The sequence below is a fragment of the Armigeres subalbatus genome, chromosome 2 (assembly GCF_024139115.2).
Source record: "Armigeres subalbatus isolate Guangzhou_Male chromosome 2, GZ_Asu_2, whole genome shotgun sequence".
Classification (NCBI taxonomy): Eukaryota; Metazoa; Arthropoda; class Insecta; order Diptera; family Culicidae; genus Armigeres; species Armigeres subalbatus.
The window spans coordinates 269,999,761-270,019,002 of NC_085140.1; the positions used below are offsets into that span (position 1 = coordinate 269,999,761).

The 19,242-nt window shown below is 36.0% G+C and overlaps 1 protein-coding gene and 1 long non-coding RNA gene across 11 annotated transcripts in view; both read right to left on the reverse strand.

The window, feature by feature from the left end:
• Window positions 1-19,242, reverse strand: part of LOC134212215 (cGMP-dependent protein kinase, isozyme 2 forms cD4/T1/T3A/T3B-like) — a 617,973-nt gene that overhangs the window by 39,067 nt on the left and 559,664 nt on the right. The gene's annotated exons all lie outside the window — the stretch shown is intronic.
• LOC134212218 (uncharacterized) lies at window positions 1,720-2,581 on the reverse strand. Of its 2 annotated transcripts, XR_009979219.1 has the most exons (3): window positions 2,272-2,581; window positions 2,109-2,211; window positions 1,720-2,039 (listed from the first exon to the last, which is right to left on the reverse strand). It is a non-coding gene; the product is annotated as an uncharacterized LOC134212218 (long non-coding RNA). The 2 variants fall into 2 exon arrangements; XR_009979220.1 differs by having other exon boundaries at window positions 2,109-2,581.

Consider the following 19,242-nt stretch of genomic DNA (forward strand, 5'->3'; position numbering starts at 1 on the left):
CTGCAACGCATTCTAGACATCACACGGTTGTCAGTCGACGTCAGATGCAACAGAAATGCACTTCATTGTGCAACGCAATGCAGCTATCATCGACTTTGACATCGTTTTGAAGTCCAGCCATATAAGAGGTGAGCCAACCCTTTTCTGCAAACCTCTATAATAAAGACAAAAAAAAGTTCAGCGGTTCCAAAGATTTTATTATTGAAATCTACATTTTAAACAACCTTTCGAGGAAATTCTGAAAAAAAAAATCCGTTTAAATTCCGGAGAATTTCTCGTGAAAATCTCACATAATTCTGAAGTATTTTCTGTTTAACGATAGCTATGCCAAACTCTCTCTTCTCTCTTCTTTGGCTTTACATCCCCCACTGGGACATTGCCGCCACGCAGCTCAAGCACTTCCACAGTTATTAACTGCGAGGTTTCTAAGCCAAGTTACCATTTCTGCCTTCATATATCATGAGGCTAACATGATGATACTTTTATGCCCAGGGAAGTCAAGACAATTTTCAATCCTAAAATTGCCTAGACCGGCACCGGGGATCGTACCCAGCCACCCTCAGCATGGTTTTGCTTTATAGCCGCGCGTCTTACCGCACGCCTGAGGAGGGCCCCAAACTAGCTGTCTCAATTATTCTAGACCAGCGGATCTCAACTTTTATGATGAGTGGTACCCCTTGAGGCTTTGTCATTGTTTGAGATACCCCTTAAGATTTTTTTTTCTGAAAATTCAAACTATAGCCGGAATTGTGGCGTAATTCTTAAGTTACGTGTAAATGCACCAGGAAACTTACGATTCAATATAGTTATTCGAATTTTTAACTTAACTTTAATCCAAAAATCTATTTGAACTGTTCGTTATTTAGAGATATTCCTCTATTTAACTTTCAAATTTATTCTCTGCCTTCCAAAAACTTCAAGAGTTTTTGTATTTCGACAGAGCTGTTGAAATTTGAAAATTAATTGTCGATCATTTTTTAGTGATGTCTTGTCAAAGAAAATTTGAAAGAACAAAAACTATCAGTTAAATATAAGAAAAAATGGGATACGATTGATCTTTTGGAATCTTCGGAAACCGTTTGAAACACAAATTACTTTTGTTTAGAATTAATTGGGCATTGGTTTTCGTTTCTGAGAAAATTTGGTTTTATTCCCGAGCTATGATTTTATGGACGGGAAAATCCGTCCATCTCATTAGAAGAATTTGATGTAAACAATTTACGAAAAAAAAATCTTATCGTTCTCGTAGGCTTCAAAATTAAAACAACATACGTTAAAAATAAATCGATAACCAACTGTCGTGACGGTTTATCGAATTTCCAACTTTGGTTGTAAACTAAACGATTATCCAACGCAAGAAAATAATAAATACGTGCTATCGCACAAAAAATAGCCAACAGAATCGTCTTTTATTCGCATAGTGACATTCATCTTCTACAATATCCGTTGCCTCTACACGGTCGTTTATGAAAACCCATTAATGGGTGAAAAAACCCCCATTTTCGCTAGAAGTGTCTCTCCCCATTTAATGGGTAAATCCGATTTACCCATTAATGGGTAAAAGCAGTTTATGTCAGAAAATGGGTTTTTATTCACCCATTGTAAAAACACCGGATTTTCACAAAATGGGTAAAAATTTACACATTTTTTAGGTTATGTAGCAGTTTGGTAGACCGTGTTTGTGGTATTCCTGGTAATTAATAAATGAAAACAAAAAAATTAAAAAGATAATGTTATATATTTTTATTAACGTAATTGTTGATCTCGTTGTCAATATACGTTCAGCATTCCCGTCACACGTGCATTTTCGTTTCGGCCTAGCCATATACCACACCGTAAGTCGGTCAGGAGCCCTCCTTAGCCGTGCGGTAAGACGCGCGGCTACAAAGCAAGACCATTCCGAGGGTGGCTGGGTTCGATTCCCGGTGCCGGTCTAGACAATTTTTGGATTGGACATTGTCTCGACTTCCTTGTGCATAAAAGTATCATCGTGTTAGACTCATAATAAGAAGAAGTCGGTCCCCGACTGAGAAGCTTTGCTGGTAAAAAAAAAACCTTCAATAACGGAGGCATGTTAAAAATGAGTTTAAAAGTTTAGAATTGCTTACCCTTCAGCTTTTTGTATGACGTTCGTGTACGTTTCGGAGCTTCTTTCGGAGCTCCTACGTTTTCCATGAACACAAAACTAGTTTTAAAATCGACGATCCGGACCTGAAAGCATTTTTTCCGCATTAAATTACTGTTGTACAACAATTAATTGTATACAATTACCTTACTTGTGTCGTTCCGATAGTGTCGAATAGTTCCAATATTATAAACTGTTCCTATTAGTTATATTATTTATTATTTTTTATTATTTAAGAACTGAAAGAAGCCATACTTCCACCACGATGCGCTTTGTTTTTAAACTATTTTTTCACCCATTAATGGTTATATTTTTACCCCTTTTTTGATGTATTAGGGTTCCTTTTGATGGGTATTTTTTTACCCTTTGCATGATTGAGAAATTCCCCCATTTTATGACAGACAGGAATGCTATTTGAAAATGGGTGTTTTTTTACCCATCGATGGGTTTTCGCAAACAACCGTGTACTCTTATAGTGACTAGGGCCAATGATTTTGACATCTGATTTTTTTAACAGTCACATCCAATTAGATTTTTGCCTTTCTCGTACAACAAAGTTGTACCAGAAGGCTATAATTTCACTACAAAAGCCAAATTTTGAAAGAAGGCTCGGAGACCCATAGTGTTACATACCAATCGACTCAGCTCAAAAAACTGATTAAATGCCCGTCTGTGTGTGTGTGTGTGTGTGTGTGGATGTGTGTAGCCCCGGGAATTTTTTAATGTTAAATGTTAAACACGTTTTATATAGAAGGACTTGACCGATTCGAGTGCAACTAGTTTCATTCGACGGAGAAACTTTCCTAGTTGGACACTATTGTTTTTGTTTGTTAATAACTCATTCCTTTTGAATAATATTTCTATTTTTATTTTAACAAATACGCTGTTAATATGTACACTTTAAGTCATTAATCAATTTAGCCGTGTCGCAATCCATTACTCTCATAGTTGAGTAATTCTTAAGTAGCGTGATATAATCGCATCAAAGCTTTTAACCGCCAAAATGTAGGCAATTTACGTTGCATTTACCATACTAATTCGAATTCAACACATCGAATCGAGAAAGGCATAATCACCACTGGTGGATAAATTTGAGTTTTTTGCCTTTCTCGTACAACTAAGTTGTACCGAAAGGCTATCATTTCACTCCGAAAACGAACTTTTTATAGAAGCCTCTGAGACCCATAGTATTATATACCAATCGACTCAGCTCGACGAGCTGAGTACATGTCTGTCTGTCCGTGTGTATGTATGTGTGTATGTGTGTGAGTATGTGTGTGCGTATGTGTGTGCACAAAAGCTATAAAAAACATTAGACAACTTTTCGTATAGAAATCCTTAACCGATTTTCTCGCAACAAGTTTCATTCGACAGGGGACAAAGCCTTGTTGATCACTATTGAATTTTATAACGATCGGTCATTGCGTTTAAAAGTTATGACGAAAATGGTACATCGGACCACATAAACCTCATATAAGGTTGGTGTCTTAACTAAATGCGAGAAAGGCACCACCAACGCTAGGTGGATTAATCTGTTTTTTTTTTTTTAAATTTCGTTCTCAACAACCAAACAAATCCAATCCATCTTCAAACTCAATACAAATCCAATTGAGATCCAACCACAAAAACAAACTTATTCCCTATGCAACCCACATCCTATTCAAATTCAATCTACATTCCATCTAAATCCAAATTTAATAAAAATCCAATAATCCAAAATCCATTAAAAAAATCCAAGTCAAATCAAAATCACAATCCATTTCAAATCCAATCCAAATCCATTTGAAATTCAATCCAAATCCTATCCAATCCATATTTAATCCCAACCCATTCCAAATCCAATCCAAATCCATTCCAAATCCTGTCCTAATTCAATCCAAATCAAATTCAAATCCAATCCAAATCCATTTGAAATTCAATCCAAATCCATTTGAAATTCAATCCAAATCCTATCCAATCCAAACCCATTCCAAATCCAATCCAAAACCAATCCAAATCCATTCCAAATCCAATCCAAATCCATTCCAAATCCAATCCAAATCCAATCCAAATCCAATCCAAATCCAATCCAAATCCAATCGAAATACAATCCAAATCCAAATCAAATCCAATTCAAATATAACCCAAATCCAATCCAAACCAAATTAAAATACATTCTAATCCGTATCCAATCCAAATCCCATCTAAATCCAATTCAAATCTGATACAAATCCAAAGCGATTCCATTTAAATCCAAATCTAATCAATATCCAATCCAAATCCAATTCAAATCTAATCCAAATCCATTCCGAATCCAATCCAAATACAATTCAAATCCAATTAAAATCCAATCCAATTCAAATCTAACCCAGAAACAATTCAAATCCAATCAATATCCATCCATATCCAATCCAAATCCAATTCAAATCCAATCCAAACACAATCCAAAACCAATCCAAATTCAATCCAAATCAAATCCAATCGAAACACAATCTAAATTCAATTCAAATCCATTTGATATTCAATCCAAATCCTATCCAATCCATATTTAATTAAAAACCCATTCCAAATCCAATCCAAATCCAATCGAATTACAATCCAAATCCAAATCAAATCCAATTCAAATCCAATACAAATCCAAAGCAATTCCATTTAAATCCAAATCCAATCAATATCCGATCCATATTTAATCCAAATCCAATCCAAATCCAATCAAATCTAATCCTAATCAAATTCAAATCCAATCCAAACCCAATCCAAATCTAATAAAAAATCAATCCTAGACCAATCTAAATCCAATTTTAGTCAAATCCAATCCAAATCCTACTTTCCAGGAATTTCTTCTCCTGTTTCATCTTCCATTTACTGAATAGGAAGCTAAAATGTTCCTATTTCCACATTTCAACCTAGGAGTCCTTTTGCCTCCTTCTCCATATGAGTCCTCATGCTCTTTTTACTTTTTTTAATTTAAATTATTGAATAGGAATCCAAAATGTTCCTATTTCCACATTTCAACCTGGGAGTCCTCTTGCCCCCTTCTCTCTAGGAGTCCTCATGCTTCTTTTCCACATTTCATTTATTGAATAGGAATCCAAAATGTTACTATTTCCACAATTCAAATTTAAAGTCCTTCTGTTCTCTAAATTCTTCCTTTTCATTTTATTTCATTTATTTTAATTCTTCCTTTTATTGAACAGGAATCCAATTTTCCTGTTTTCATAAAGCCTCCTCGTATTCCTCGCAGAATAACTTTTTTTTCAACAATTTTATCCTATTTTCAATATTGCATTCTTCACTTTGACAAAAGTAGTTTTCACAACTTACCTATTAGTATTAACTTAAACACCTGGGAGCTCTAACTACGCCAATTGTCGTGACGGTTTATCGAATTTCCAACTTTGGTTGGGAACTAAACGATTATCCAACGCGCATTGGAACAACTCAGAAAAAAGACGGTCAAAACCTCATTGTGGCGTTCGATACAGATATATATCCGTGATTTGTTCATAGAATGTGTTCAAAAAGCTGCCCGACAAAATCTAGACCGTGAAATCCACTATTATGTTTTAATGCGATACCCGAGCAAAAAAAAATTTTCTACATTTTTTTTTGTTCAGGTTTTTGACAATGTTTTAGAATATTGTGTTTTGAAAAATTTTGCTGAAGATACTGTATGTTTTTCTCCTAATTTTAAGTGTTGAATCGTTGTTTTTCGATATTGCAGTCTTAAACTAATATAAAAATCGATTTTCAATATTTCGAAACTAAATATACAACGTTTTGACCCGTTTTGTATCACAAAACATTGAATAGCACTGACATACGCTAATCTGAAGATAATATGGCCTTTTTTATTGACATTTCTATTAAATGGAACACATTTATCGGAAAAATAGGTCAATTTCATGAAAAAATATCACCCTTATTGGCACATTTTGGCAGCTAGATTTACGTTATTCAGAAAGCTAATTTTATATAGAAGAAGCCAGTGGCTAAAGCTCAGTTGGGTCTGATGAGGCTCATTGATTTTTGTTCCAATTTTTTGAAGTGTTATTTTAGAAAAAAATAGGTTTTGTTTCACCTGTATCCAGTTTGTACTAAAAATAGTACTAAAAATGCTGTAGCTCCCGCTCACAAAGAGCATTCTCCTTCCTTGAAGATATGGAAGATAGAAATATGCGCTCAAACATGATAAGTAAGTAAAATATAAGTATACTGATTTTCTTGTTTCAATTTAATTAGCCTTTAATTGATTATTAAGCAGTTATTTCCGCATTATCGATTAACGGTAAGGTGCAAGTATCTTAACCAATAAGGTATTATACGGGTACAGTACCGATTTTTGGTCATCTCCATATTCGAGCATTTATTAAAAATATTTTAGAAGCTTTGGCGATGTTTTAGCTCTCATAAAGATACACTTATTATTTAGCCAAATTTACTTCTAAACCAATCGATTTTGTTTGAAAACAATGTTTTTCAAAAGTTGGCTAAATTAGGCACTGAATTATAAGCAAAAGGTACGCTCACCCTACTTATAAAAATAATAAATAGATCCACAATAAGGCCGATGAAATGAGTATATGATGAGAAAGAGAAATATTTATCGAAAACTACACTATAAAAATTGGAACAAAAATCAGTGAGCCTCATCAGACCCAACTGAGCTTTAGCTACTAGCTTCTTTTATACAAAATCAGCTTTTAGAATAACGGAAATCTAGCTGCCAAAATGTGCCTATAAGGTTGATATTGAATCAATAAATTAACCTATTTTTTCAATAAAACCGTTCTATTTGACTGAAATTCCAATCAGAAAGAACATATTATCTGAAAACGATCGTATATTAGTGCCATTTTTTATTTTGTGATATAAAACGTGTTGATATGTTGCATATTTATTTTAAAAATACTGGAAATCGATTTTTATATGAGTTTTGGTCAGCAGTATCGAAAAACAACGATTCAACCTTTAAAATTAGGAAGAAAACATACAGTATCTTTAGCAAAGTTTCTCAAAACACAATATTCTAAAACATTGTCAAAAATCCGAACAAAAAAAAATTGTAGAAAAAAATTTTTTTTTGCTCGGGTATCGCATTAAAACATAATAGTGGATTTCACGCTCTAGATTTTGTCGGGCAGCTTTTTGAACATATTCTATGAAAAAATCTTGGATCTAAATCTGTATCGAACGCCACAATGAGGTTTTGACCGTTTTTTTTCTGAGTTGTTCCAATGTGCAACGCAAGAAAATAATAAATACGTGCTATCGCACATAAAATAGCCAACAGAATCGCCTTTTATTCGCATAGTGACATTCATCTACTACACCAACGAACGTATTTTATCGCCTTTTAAAAATGTGCCAAATGTACTGTGTTTAGTTTCCAAATTACATTAAATAAATTTTAACCAACGCAGTACGAATCAAAGTATAGGGGAGACTTGATCCCCTTTTCTGATTTCCGATGTATCACAGCTAAAAATAAATAAACATACGCGATTTCTACACATACTCTCTAAGAAAAACAGTATTTAACTTTACTGATGTATGACAGTCATTCAATTATTGTTGTTATTGATACACAATCGATTTTTTGGAGTGCTGTCAAAAATCGACTTTTAAAATATTCGGGGGAAATTGATCCCTCTTAGAAAGGTGCCCTCTGATTTTTTTAAAACATTTTTCCTTCAAAATACGCGGTATTTTTGAATTGTTGTGCCCTACGTTTCTTAATATGTTGTGAAACTGTTTACAGTGCCTGTTTAGTCCCTCAGTCTGGTTTACTTTATTCATTCAGTCAGAAAATAGCGGGGGAAGGAACCCCCAGGGGTATATGTACTCCAGGTCTAGAACCTCTGTTGTAGACTGATCAAACCAAAGTTAAAACACCCATTCTACTAGCAGCACTCTTCTACAATTATAAAAAAATGTGTGAATATCGAAAAATATTCAACTTAAACTTAACAGGAACTTTCCGTGGATATTCCAAACATTTTCCTGTAGAAATTTAAAACAATTTCTCATGTAAATTCCGAAGAATCTCCTGCTGAAATTCCAAACAATTTTCATTGGGATTTCCAGAGAGCTTCTGTTGGTAATTCTGAAAAAAATGTCGGAACTTCAAAGTAGTTCCGAAAATCCGAAAATAATTTCCAAATTATTATTTTGGAAAAAGTTTAACAAACGTAATAAAAAAATCGCCACGCCGTTTCACGCCGCCGGCTAGAATGGCTTTCGGCGTGATTGCGAAAACGCCGCCGCCGTTGACTAAAATTCTGACCAATGCCGCCACCGCCGCCGAATATCAGACCGACGCACACATCTAGTCCCCCCCACCTTATTTACGCCAATGGAAACATATTATAATGAAACTAAAAAACTTTGAAAATTAAAATCCTATCTTCCCGATGAAATGGTATTTCGTCTATATATAAATACGTATGCTTAGAACACAAGAAATACAAAAACAAAGTTGACATTTGTACGACCGTACATAACTCAAGAAAAGACAGTCCTATTTTTGGCAAATTATATTCGTTTTCTATTTACGATGAAACTTGAAAAACCTAAAAGTTAAAATCCAATCTCTACGATGAAATGGTTTTTTGTACATTTCGTATGGGTATTTCAAATCTTGATCATCTGTATATATGACACTAAGTAGGCATTAGCATGGGGCCCTCCTTAGCCGTGCGGTAAGACGCGCGGCTACAAAGCAAGACCATGCTGAGGGTGGCTGGGTTCGATTCCCGGTGCCGGTCTAGTCAATTTTCGGATTGGAATTGTCTCGACTTCCCTGGGCATAAAACTATCATCGTGTTAGCCTCATGATATACGAATGCAAAAATGGTAACTTGGCTTAAAAACCTCGCAGTTAATAACTGTGGAAGTGCTTAATGAACACTAAGCCTGCGAGGCGGCTCTGTCCCAGTGTTGCGATGTAATGCCAATAAGAAGAAGAAGAAGAAGAAGAAGAAGAAGAAGGCATTAGCATTCGATTATGGAAAGAACGATATGTGCTAATTTTTGTTTGTTTACTGAATAATTGGTTAAAAGTAAAACTATTGGTAAATCGACCGTATATTTTTAATTTGATTCTAAGAACGGCTACGCAGTCTTAGATTGAAACAAGATGTATATTTGTCCGACATGGGAATGGTGTCTTCATCAGGGAAAAAGTACTGTGTTTGCTTCTAGTCTATTGTTTAGTTTAACGTTAACTGTCTCGCTGGACTGTCTCATCCCCGTGTCGGAACTTCGGACAAATATACATATTGTTTCAATCTTATAAACTGCGTAACTGTTCTCAAAATCGAATTAATAGTTACAATAAAACTTTAAAAAATTAAAATCATTCTGGAGAACCGCTTTATTTTCTAAACAAGTTGTGTGCGCAAAATATTGTACAGCTACTTTGAAATAAAATTTTAATTTTGTAAAGAAAGATAGGATAGTAATGACCTTGAGGAAAATCTTCTCATTCGCTGTCTGTCGATCGTAAGCTACTAAGTAACACAGCATGCAGTACCAACTACGGCCATACTCGGAAGAGACCTTGACCATGCCGCACTCGATGGTCTGCATTGTATGTCCGTGAACTAGCCGCCGCATTTAAAGACACAAATGAGCATCAGAGTTCGTTTGGTTCCCACATACCGAAAACAGTCATATATCCTCTCGGACATGACATCGAGATCGAGAGCTGACCTTTGAAGTTTACTTTTGACCACGAAATTACTGCCGGTCGTTTATCTTCCCGACTCGACAGATGCAGCACAAATTCTGTTTGTTTTAACTCATTCCATAGCACAGTTATCAATGAGATGACAATATGGAAAGATTTGTAAACAATTAGGTAGTTATTGTATAAGTAGAAAAATATTTAAATTATGATATATAGTTACTGATGGTACTTAGGCCGCTCTAAATAAAAATTTTCAAAAGTCCATTATGTTCATATAGTTATTATTAAATATTTTGATTCTATAATGTTTTCTAAGATACACTATTGTTGTTTTAGTTGTACATATATCGTTACAGTTGCTAAATCAATTCAATTATAGCGAACAAATTACAACAATTTTACCTCTAATAATCCATCTAGCTGCGCCGAGGAGTCAAAACTCATGAATCACATTAAACGTTGCCACTCATCGCTCATCGAGAGTGGAGATTGCCAATCTCGTGAGAAAAATGCACTTATCGATGGAGATGCCAGCTTTGACGAGAATTGGCGCCATAAACAAGCATTACACAACTACGATATGTGGCAGTGCAAACATCTTAGCCCACTGAAGTGGATGCGACGGGAAATGAGCTAATCCATGGTACTGCATTTTTAATATTCCATAAGCATTCCCACACCACACACCGCAACCGATGATGATGGGCTGATGAGTTGGTTTTATTTATTTGGCACAGTTTCAACTGCGGGCTTCTGTTTAGCATCCCCGGAGCATCTCTTGACACGACACAAGCACACAATTAGCTAATCAAAACGGCCGCCGCCGCCGCCGTAGGCCGAGACCCAACAAACTCGAACCGAAGTCTCGAGACATTTGACTGAGGTTCTTGTGGCTGCAGAGTGCATCATCGTAAAATATGCTCAATGCCACGCTATATTACCCGGCGTCAGCAAAGATGAGTTCGCGCGACTCATCGCGGTTCAGGGCTCACATGGAATGAAGAGAAAAAATGAATGAATATGTGTAAACTTTCACACGCTCGGTCTTGCGGCGTTCGGCATTTTCTGCTTGAATCAGTAACAAACAGTTCAGGGTGATCAATTGCGTCTGCAATGCTTTTAATGCCACTTGTTAAAAGCGGCACTTTGAGATTATTGAGAGTCTGTCGGATTCGGTTATTTATCTATGAGAAAAAGATATATCCCAATGATTAGGTGATGAATGGTGTTTGGAAAATTCTCAATCATGCTGCTCATTGATGAGAATAGGTTTTGCCACTAATTATAGCTTTTAGGTTGGTGGGCTCGTGTTTAAACCATTTAAAGTTGGGTGGCATAAAGCAGAAGAGCCGCGCAATGGTTGACACAATACCTTACTTGGGTTTTGGATAACGGATGGCATAATCCTCAATCAATTGAAGATTAACGTTTCGGAAACGGACTTTGGAAGCGACATAAACATCTGAAATAAACACAATGGGGCATACTAGAACGAGAAATTATTTGAAGAATGCTAACGGTAGGCATTTCCTTGCAAAGAAATGCGCGCTAAGTAATAATTGCAAGATAAAGTGAGAAAACATGTGGGAAAAAATCTCAATCGCTTTACCACTATCTGCGCGCGTGAAACCAATTACAAGTTCTGCCATTTCATTCTTGCGGAATAACCAGCATGGGAATCGTACATTCGTTTTGAGCTTATATTTTCATTATGTTTCAGGGGAAGTAGGGGATCAGTCGACATTTTCGTATATTTATTATAAGTTTTGTCTTTCGAATTATTAAGAATTCGAATTCGTAAGATATCGATAGAAAATACCTCCTGGGGCCCTCCTTAACCGTGCGGTAAGACACGCGGTTACAAAGCAAGAGCATGCTGGGGTGGCTGGGTTCGATTCCCGGTGCCGGTCTAGGCAATTTTCGGATTGGAAATTGGATTGGCCTCATGATATACGAATGCAAAAATGGTAACCTGGCTAAGAAACCTCGCAGGTAATAACTGTGGAAGTGCTTAATGAACACTAAGCTGCGAGGCGGCTCTGTCCCAGTGTGGGGATGTAATGCCAATAAGAAGAAGAAGAAGATTAGAAAATACGTAATCGAATAACAAATGTAAATTTACAAGAGTTAAACCAATTGAAAATGATTGAAAATTTCTGAAATAAATTAATGAATTTCCTAGATAGTTACTCTGAAGTTCCCATTTCAGTGTTTCAAACTGACGTAGTCTTTATTGTTGCTAATGTTTTGCGATTGCTCTTGATAAAATATATCAAACTTTGGTTTGAATAATTCACACTCAGTTTTTATTTCTGCAGCTTAGCAAAAATCCACACAGTCGTGCACTAACAAAATAAAAAGCTGATATCCCGGCAAAAATGACGTTTGTTAGCTGATTTTAGGCAAATTTTCTGTTGATTTTCAGCATATTTGTCAGTAATCTCAGCAAAAAACATGTTTGCTAGGGCACGGCTGTACGAATCTCGGTAAAAGTTTAACTGAGATCCCGGTAAATAAAATTCAGTTTGTAGGAAATTAGATTGGATTTGATCAAACGGAATCATATTCTAAATTAATACCTCTATAATGTTATTTTGGTGGATCAAAAAAGTGTATGCGTCGAATCGCTAATACGATTGTGGTCCATCTTCTAAAAGTGTGTTCCATGAATTTTAACTCATTTGGATAAAAATAGAATAAACGCAAGTCATATGTATTAGAATTTAAATATAATTTTATACTAAGTGGGTTCAAAATGCTGGGGGTGCATGTGACGTACTTAAGGACAAGCCTCCCGGAATCCGAAACAAATTTGCATGAAATAATACAAAAAAGTTGTGCGTTGCTTCCGTTTTGAGTAGGGTGCCCTTGTTAAACACTCAGCGTATATTCTGAACGGGATACGGAAAGTTTTGAGTGCTTTACAAAACGGTCTTACACAATTACCATGGCCTGGGTCCCTTCTCATTGGTCGATTCCAGGAAATGAGAAAGCGGACTCTTTGTCTAAGGTAGGACTGCCCAACGTACGGCCCGCGGGCCGGATGCGGCCCTTGGATCCATTTTTGTGGATCCACCTCATAATTGGCCCGTCAGCTTTTCTACCTGGCTCCAGAAGTTTTTTTTTTTTAATTTTTCATTATCAATTTTCGGGAACAGACTGTGGGGTTTAATCATATATCAGTAATTAACGGCTACGCAGCTTCATATGATTCAAACGAGTTTTTATTCGTCCAACGTTAAGACACGGGATTAGTGTCTTCTTCATTATTTAATAATTTAGTTTTAAATTAAAGCTCGCGCTGCAAAACTATTAATATTAATTTGAAACAAAAAATAATATTTTACACAATTTGAAAGGATTGCATAAGCGACCCCAAGACACAAAAGGTTGATACGGAACATCGCATTTTCAATAACGATTGGCCAAAGTAGTTTATGTTCACGTTGAAAAAAGGATAGCCGGCTTGCTTAATTTGTTCGGAAAGTTTTGCTATATTGAAGGAATAAAATCTGAATCCAAGCATTCTATAATAGTAGTTTGTGCAACTAGTTGCAAAAAGATGATTTTTTCAGCACGAGTTGTACGTTTATCCGACGAGGCTTGCCGAGTTGGATAAATACTACGAGTGCTGAAGAAATCGAGTTTTGCAACGAGTTGCACACGCTATTTTTGCAATGACGAAAAATGGGCTTTAATATGGTAAATCTATACCAAAATTGTACAATCGAATTTACTTCACAATAAGATTCCATCTTATCGTGCCAAATTGCATAGCTTGAAAAGCTATGAAGCGATGAATGCAATTGCCTTTGGAAAATTGTGATGTTATGTCCAACAAACCATTTAATTTATTACGAGACGCTTAGAGTACACTATTTAAACACTCACCCAAACTAATTCAGCTAAATGTAGTCAAGTAACTACTGTCCCAATGTAGGTTTTTCATTATAGCACCCAAATGAGTGCTATAATGAATATTATGCAACCCATTTGAGTTGCATAATGGTCATTAAAGCACCCATTCTGTTGGTATGGAAAAGTAGGCCGTTTTATCACTCAAATGACAACTGTAAACCAGGTATTATGATCAGGAATTGCAAAAAATATATTATTTGAAATGGCCCAGGTAGGAAACAAAAGTTGATAGAATTTCAAAGGCTTTTCCAGTTATTGGTTCAAATTATTGGTACCAGGCTTGTAAAATGTCATCTGCATGTCATTTGACTAATTTGTTCATAACTTTCTTTAGAAGCAAAATTTCTTCCATAATTTTGAATGTACTCATAACGCTTGAGTAGGGTTATATTTTTGTCCAAGGGTACATTGCTCTAAGTATAACATCAAAGGCTGGAGAGTGAAAACTCTCCAAAATGTCACGTGTCATTTGACATAATGTCATTTGAATGACATTTTGCCTCCCACGCCCCAGATTACATATTTACAGCAAAGTCTCGCTAGACAAAGTTGTAGGCCCATTTAACCGCTATAAGTTCGTCATACAACATGAATTGATAGCTATCTTCTGAAAAAAGTTCTGGGAAAATTATACAAACGAATGCAAATGACATTTTACAACACTGATTGGTACAATGGATTAGAGAAGCGAAAAACTCTTCACTCGAGGTAATACGAAGTCAGAAAATGCAGTACGGGCCGGTTTTGCTATTAGCAAGATTTTGGCAATAAGGATGATTTTTTCCAGGACGGATAACTTGTTAAGGAATGCATTTCGGTTGTTGTTGACATCGTGTCCTAAGGAAACAACCTCCTTCTGTAACAAAGTTTGCGCGGAACACGGTGAAGAGTTAAAGTTTTCGCAGAAGATTTGAAAGCTACGTAACGTGAAAAAGCCGTCGGCTTCATTTGCTACTCTCTCGATAGAAAAATTGGCAACTTTATTCCCATTGCAGGGAACAACTAACGGGGAAAACCTGAGGGCTGTTAAGACCTGTGTAAAGGAACATTTTACTCCCTCGAAAACTTAAGTGACCTTACGATTGATAGCGCACCAGCAATGGCAGAAAAGAACAATGGCGTTGTGACAATTCTATGCAAGCAAAAGCAATCATTTAGGTATGGCGATATGTCCCTGCTATTCTAAATTCACCAAAAGATTCGATATGCGAAAACGATCAATATTCCTCAAGTATTGACGATCGTTTTGTTAAGAAAATTATTTTGAGCTTTTTAGTGGAATGTCTTCACTTGTCATAAGACAAGTTTGTACGATACCTTTCAATTCATATGTCTTGAAGTAAGTACTTGAAGTCGAGTCAAGTACGAGACACTGAAGACGACTTTGCTGTTGAGGTCAAAATACGTATCTGTCAAGATACAATTTAGTGGTGGAATTAAATAGGATTGTACAAACTTGTCTTTTGACAAACATCGATGATCATTTTTAGGACAATTAACTTTATCACCGTTAGGGAACTCAACACCAATTATAAATAGAGCTTGCTGACGTTTAGTCATTTTTCTCTTGGACGTGCACAGAAAGAATAGGTTTTGTTTTCATCGGGAAACGCTTCGGAAGCGAAGCGAAAACAAATCCTATCCTCCCCATGCGCTTGAAAGAGAAGGATGAGTAAACGTCAGCAAGCTCTATAATGTTGACGGAAATAAAAGGCGAATTCGAAGACTTGCTGTATTATTGTAAATTTCATTCACTTAGCCTTGGTGCCATCGTTGGCACTATTCCTACAAGATAAAGGAAAACCAATGCCCGAGCTAAATGATCCAAGTAACGAGTGATTTGGCTTTTCTAGCAGATAGGGTAAGACGGTATAATATGCCCCCCCTAAGGCAACTCCTTGATAACTTTTTACTTTTCAACGCAATTTATGCAAACTTTGTGTTATTTGGTAGTCCAGGAAGTCGCAAATGCATTTCCCGTCAGTAATCATATAACTATTACAGATAACTCGTAATAAAGCTTTTTTGAATAGTCGTGAAAAAATGGATTTCAAAAAGTGCCAGGGCAATACGCCCCACTTTAACCAAAGACGTTTCATAGTCCTTCATTAGTATTTTATCAATCCCACAATAAAAATTGTAACCTTGACATGGTGCATGACATTGAAAAACCAACATAAGTCCATTTAAGCAGGTTTGAATTACATTTCAATAGTTATATAATTTAGTTCATATAATTTGGAAGCAACTGCTGCAAGCTCGCCGCGTTTGTGTCCAGTTGGTAAGGGCATATCGTCCTGCCTACACTGGGGCGTTTTGACCAGTGAAACATATTTTTGAAAAACGTTAATTTTTTTTAAGATGGAAGCAATTTTATATCATATTACCCACTAAGAAAAGTTATTTTGTTGTCCAAATGTGGGCGTAAAAGGAGCATCGTGGCCCCCAGATCTGCACTAAATGAACATTTTCGGGTCCCAGGGAAGCATCCAAAGCCGATTAGGGAAGAGTTGGCGGGCCTTGATCTCGAATATGTCCCTTGTACACCAATTTTTGAAAGTTGCTGATGTTAGGCTATAACCTTGGTCACCCCATCCCATTCGCTGTTGTATTCTCTTAAGAATGTCTTCCTCTTGTTGTCTACCGTTAAACCCCATTCGTATGTCTTCCTCTCGTCGGTTTCTTCCAAGAAAATCTATATTTGTCCCGTAACAGATGTAAAACATCACCAAGGATATCAACTACAAAAAAAATTACCTTCATCCAGAGCTGCCGAATATTTACAACCCAAACGAAACCTGTAGGTTTCTAAAATAAAACCATGGTGATTAATCCAAATTGACAAATTTGTCGGGTCTGCTAGTGAAACATAAAATTGCTTGCAAATATGTGCTGCGATGATTCCAACTGTATTTGCTATCTTGAATTTAGGCAATTTAAACCCTTGAGCTGACATCGGAAAGTCCTCTGGAAGATCCGGAACATCCGTAAAAGCTCATCCAGGAGCTTCGCGATTTTTTTGGCCCCATCCATTCTGGCGAAATGCCTGTGCAATCAACAATGAAAGTCTCATATGTGAATATGTACATTATGTGGAAGATTTTGATTTGAAAAATGTATTGGAGGTAACCACTACCCCTTCGATGGGACTCGAACCCACGACCCTCAGTACTGAGCTACGGTCCTCTGGAAGATACGGAACATCAGTGAAAGTGGCCGATTCTAAAAAATAGTTTTAGAGCAACGCTATTTTATTCGTTTAAATCTGGTTATATCTTGTTTGAAATTTGTGACCCAAAATGGCCACAATACGGTCCACAGGAAATCCGAAACATCCGTAAAATAGGTTAATCCTAAAAGTTTATCTCAGAGCTGCGCATTTTTGTTAGCATTCATAATGGTGAATTATAAAGGGAGTCAATAGTGAAAGTGCTCTGTGATCTACCAAAAGTTAATCACAATCGATTTTTGTTAACGACATGTTACGTCTGCAATCGACAGTGAAAGTACTCTTTCATTGCCAATTTGAGCATAAAATATTCACTCTCATGAAGGACATTCGCTTCGAGATTTGACAATCGTGTTTTGATTATTCAAAACATAGAATGACTTACTCTTATGCGACCCGCGAATGCTCCCGAAACGGTCCTCTGGAAGAAACGGAACATTATGTAAGCCTTCTGAGATGACCAAAAACGGCCCTCCGGGATACCCGAAACATCCGTAAAAGTTGCAAATTCCAAAAGTTCATCTCAAAACAAATTTTCGAAACTGTTTATATATTGTTGTTTATATCTTTTGGAGAGAATCTTTCGACTGAGAAAACTTGTAGTAAAGTGTCTTTCGGCGTTGCAGTCTCGAAGAAATTAAAAACTATTTAGTTTCAATGTCCGACGTTTCGATGTATTTAACATCTTTATCAAGGATTAGAAACAATAGCTTTTTTGTCTGGTGGCTCTGTTAGTTGAGCAAAAGTCGTCCTAATGATTTTCAACATCCACACACTTCTTCTTGAATACACAATTTTTAGTCAAATTATAATAGCTTTTTTTGAGTCGGAACTAATAGTTAACTGTCGTTTTGTATATCTATTTAAAAGAAGGTCAATATAATAAAAAAATCATTGAAAATCCACTGGCGGAGCCAGCTATTGTTATTTGGTGGGGCACCACTTGGTGCAAGAACAATAGCCTATGAAAACAATAGTGTGATTGCATCGTGTGGTGCCCCACCTCTGTCTCCGCCAGTGAAAATCTTTAGGACGACTTTTGCTCAACTAACAGGGCCACCAGACAAAAAAGCTATTGTTTCTAATCCTTGATAAAGATGCTAAATAGATCGAAACTTCAGACATTGAAACTAAATAGTTTCTAATTCCTTCGAGACTGCAACGCCGAAAGACACTTTACTACTGTTGTTTATATCTGTTTATATCTTATTCATATTTTAGGACCCAAAATGACCACAATTCGGTTATCAGGAAATCCGAAACATCCGTAAAATAGGTTAATCCTGATAGTTTATCCCAGAGCTGCGCATTTTTGTTAGCATTCATAACGGTGAATTATAAGTGGAGTCAATAGTGAAAGTCCTCTGTGACCTACCAAAAGTTAATCACAATCGATTTTTGTCAACGGCATGTTACGTCTGTAATCGACAGTGAAAGTCCTCTTTCATTGCCAATTTGAGCATAAAATATTTACTTTCATGGACATTCGCTCCGAGTTTTGACAATCGTGTTTTGATTATTCAAAACATAGAATGACTTACTCAGTTTACTTCGTCATAAATTTATTCAATTAACCCTCTACAACCCAAATTATCATTTTCGCTCAAAACCAATATCTTGCTTTCTAAAATTGATCTAAGCACGGTTTGGGCGTTAAAGAATTTTAATTCGCGATTTTATCAATTTTACACGTTGATTTTTAGAATTTTGTTTTTTTTTTCAAGTTTTTATCCAATCAAATAATTTCTTGAATCTAATTATCCTAATTATCTTTTTCGGTTTTTCAACATATTTAGAGTTTGAAAATTCGTATTCAATGCTGACTTATTATAATTTTAAATTTTCTGGGTTGATTTTTTATTTTCCGTGTAAAGAGCTGGATAAATATTTTAGAGTGTATCATTTAACCTTCTATTGAATAAGGATAGTTGTTAAAAAAATATTAAAATAAAAAGCTGGGTCCGCCGGATCAGCAAGCTGTCTCTGCTTCAATAATGCTATTATTATTACTTCTAACTCGAAAATCAGGAACAATATAATCATTTCGTAGATTAGTTATCGTCTTTAACTTATAAATTTAGATTTCAAAACAAAGCAAGATTCCCATCATGAGTGCATGTAATGTGACAGGTGACCGGGAGCCCGTTACATTTTCATTTGGTCTTTTGAAAATGAAAATGCCTCTGTTTTCACTTTCACATGACGGTCACGAAAATTACCAGTACTGAATTGGCAATTCCAAATATTGCCATTTTTCAAGATATTTCAATTTTATTTTGTAAACTCGGGAAGTTTATTGAC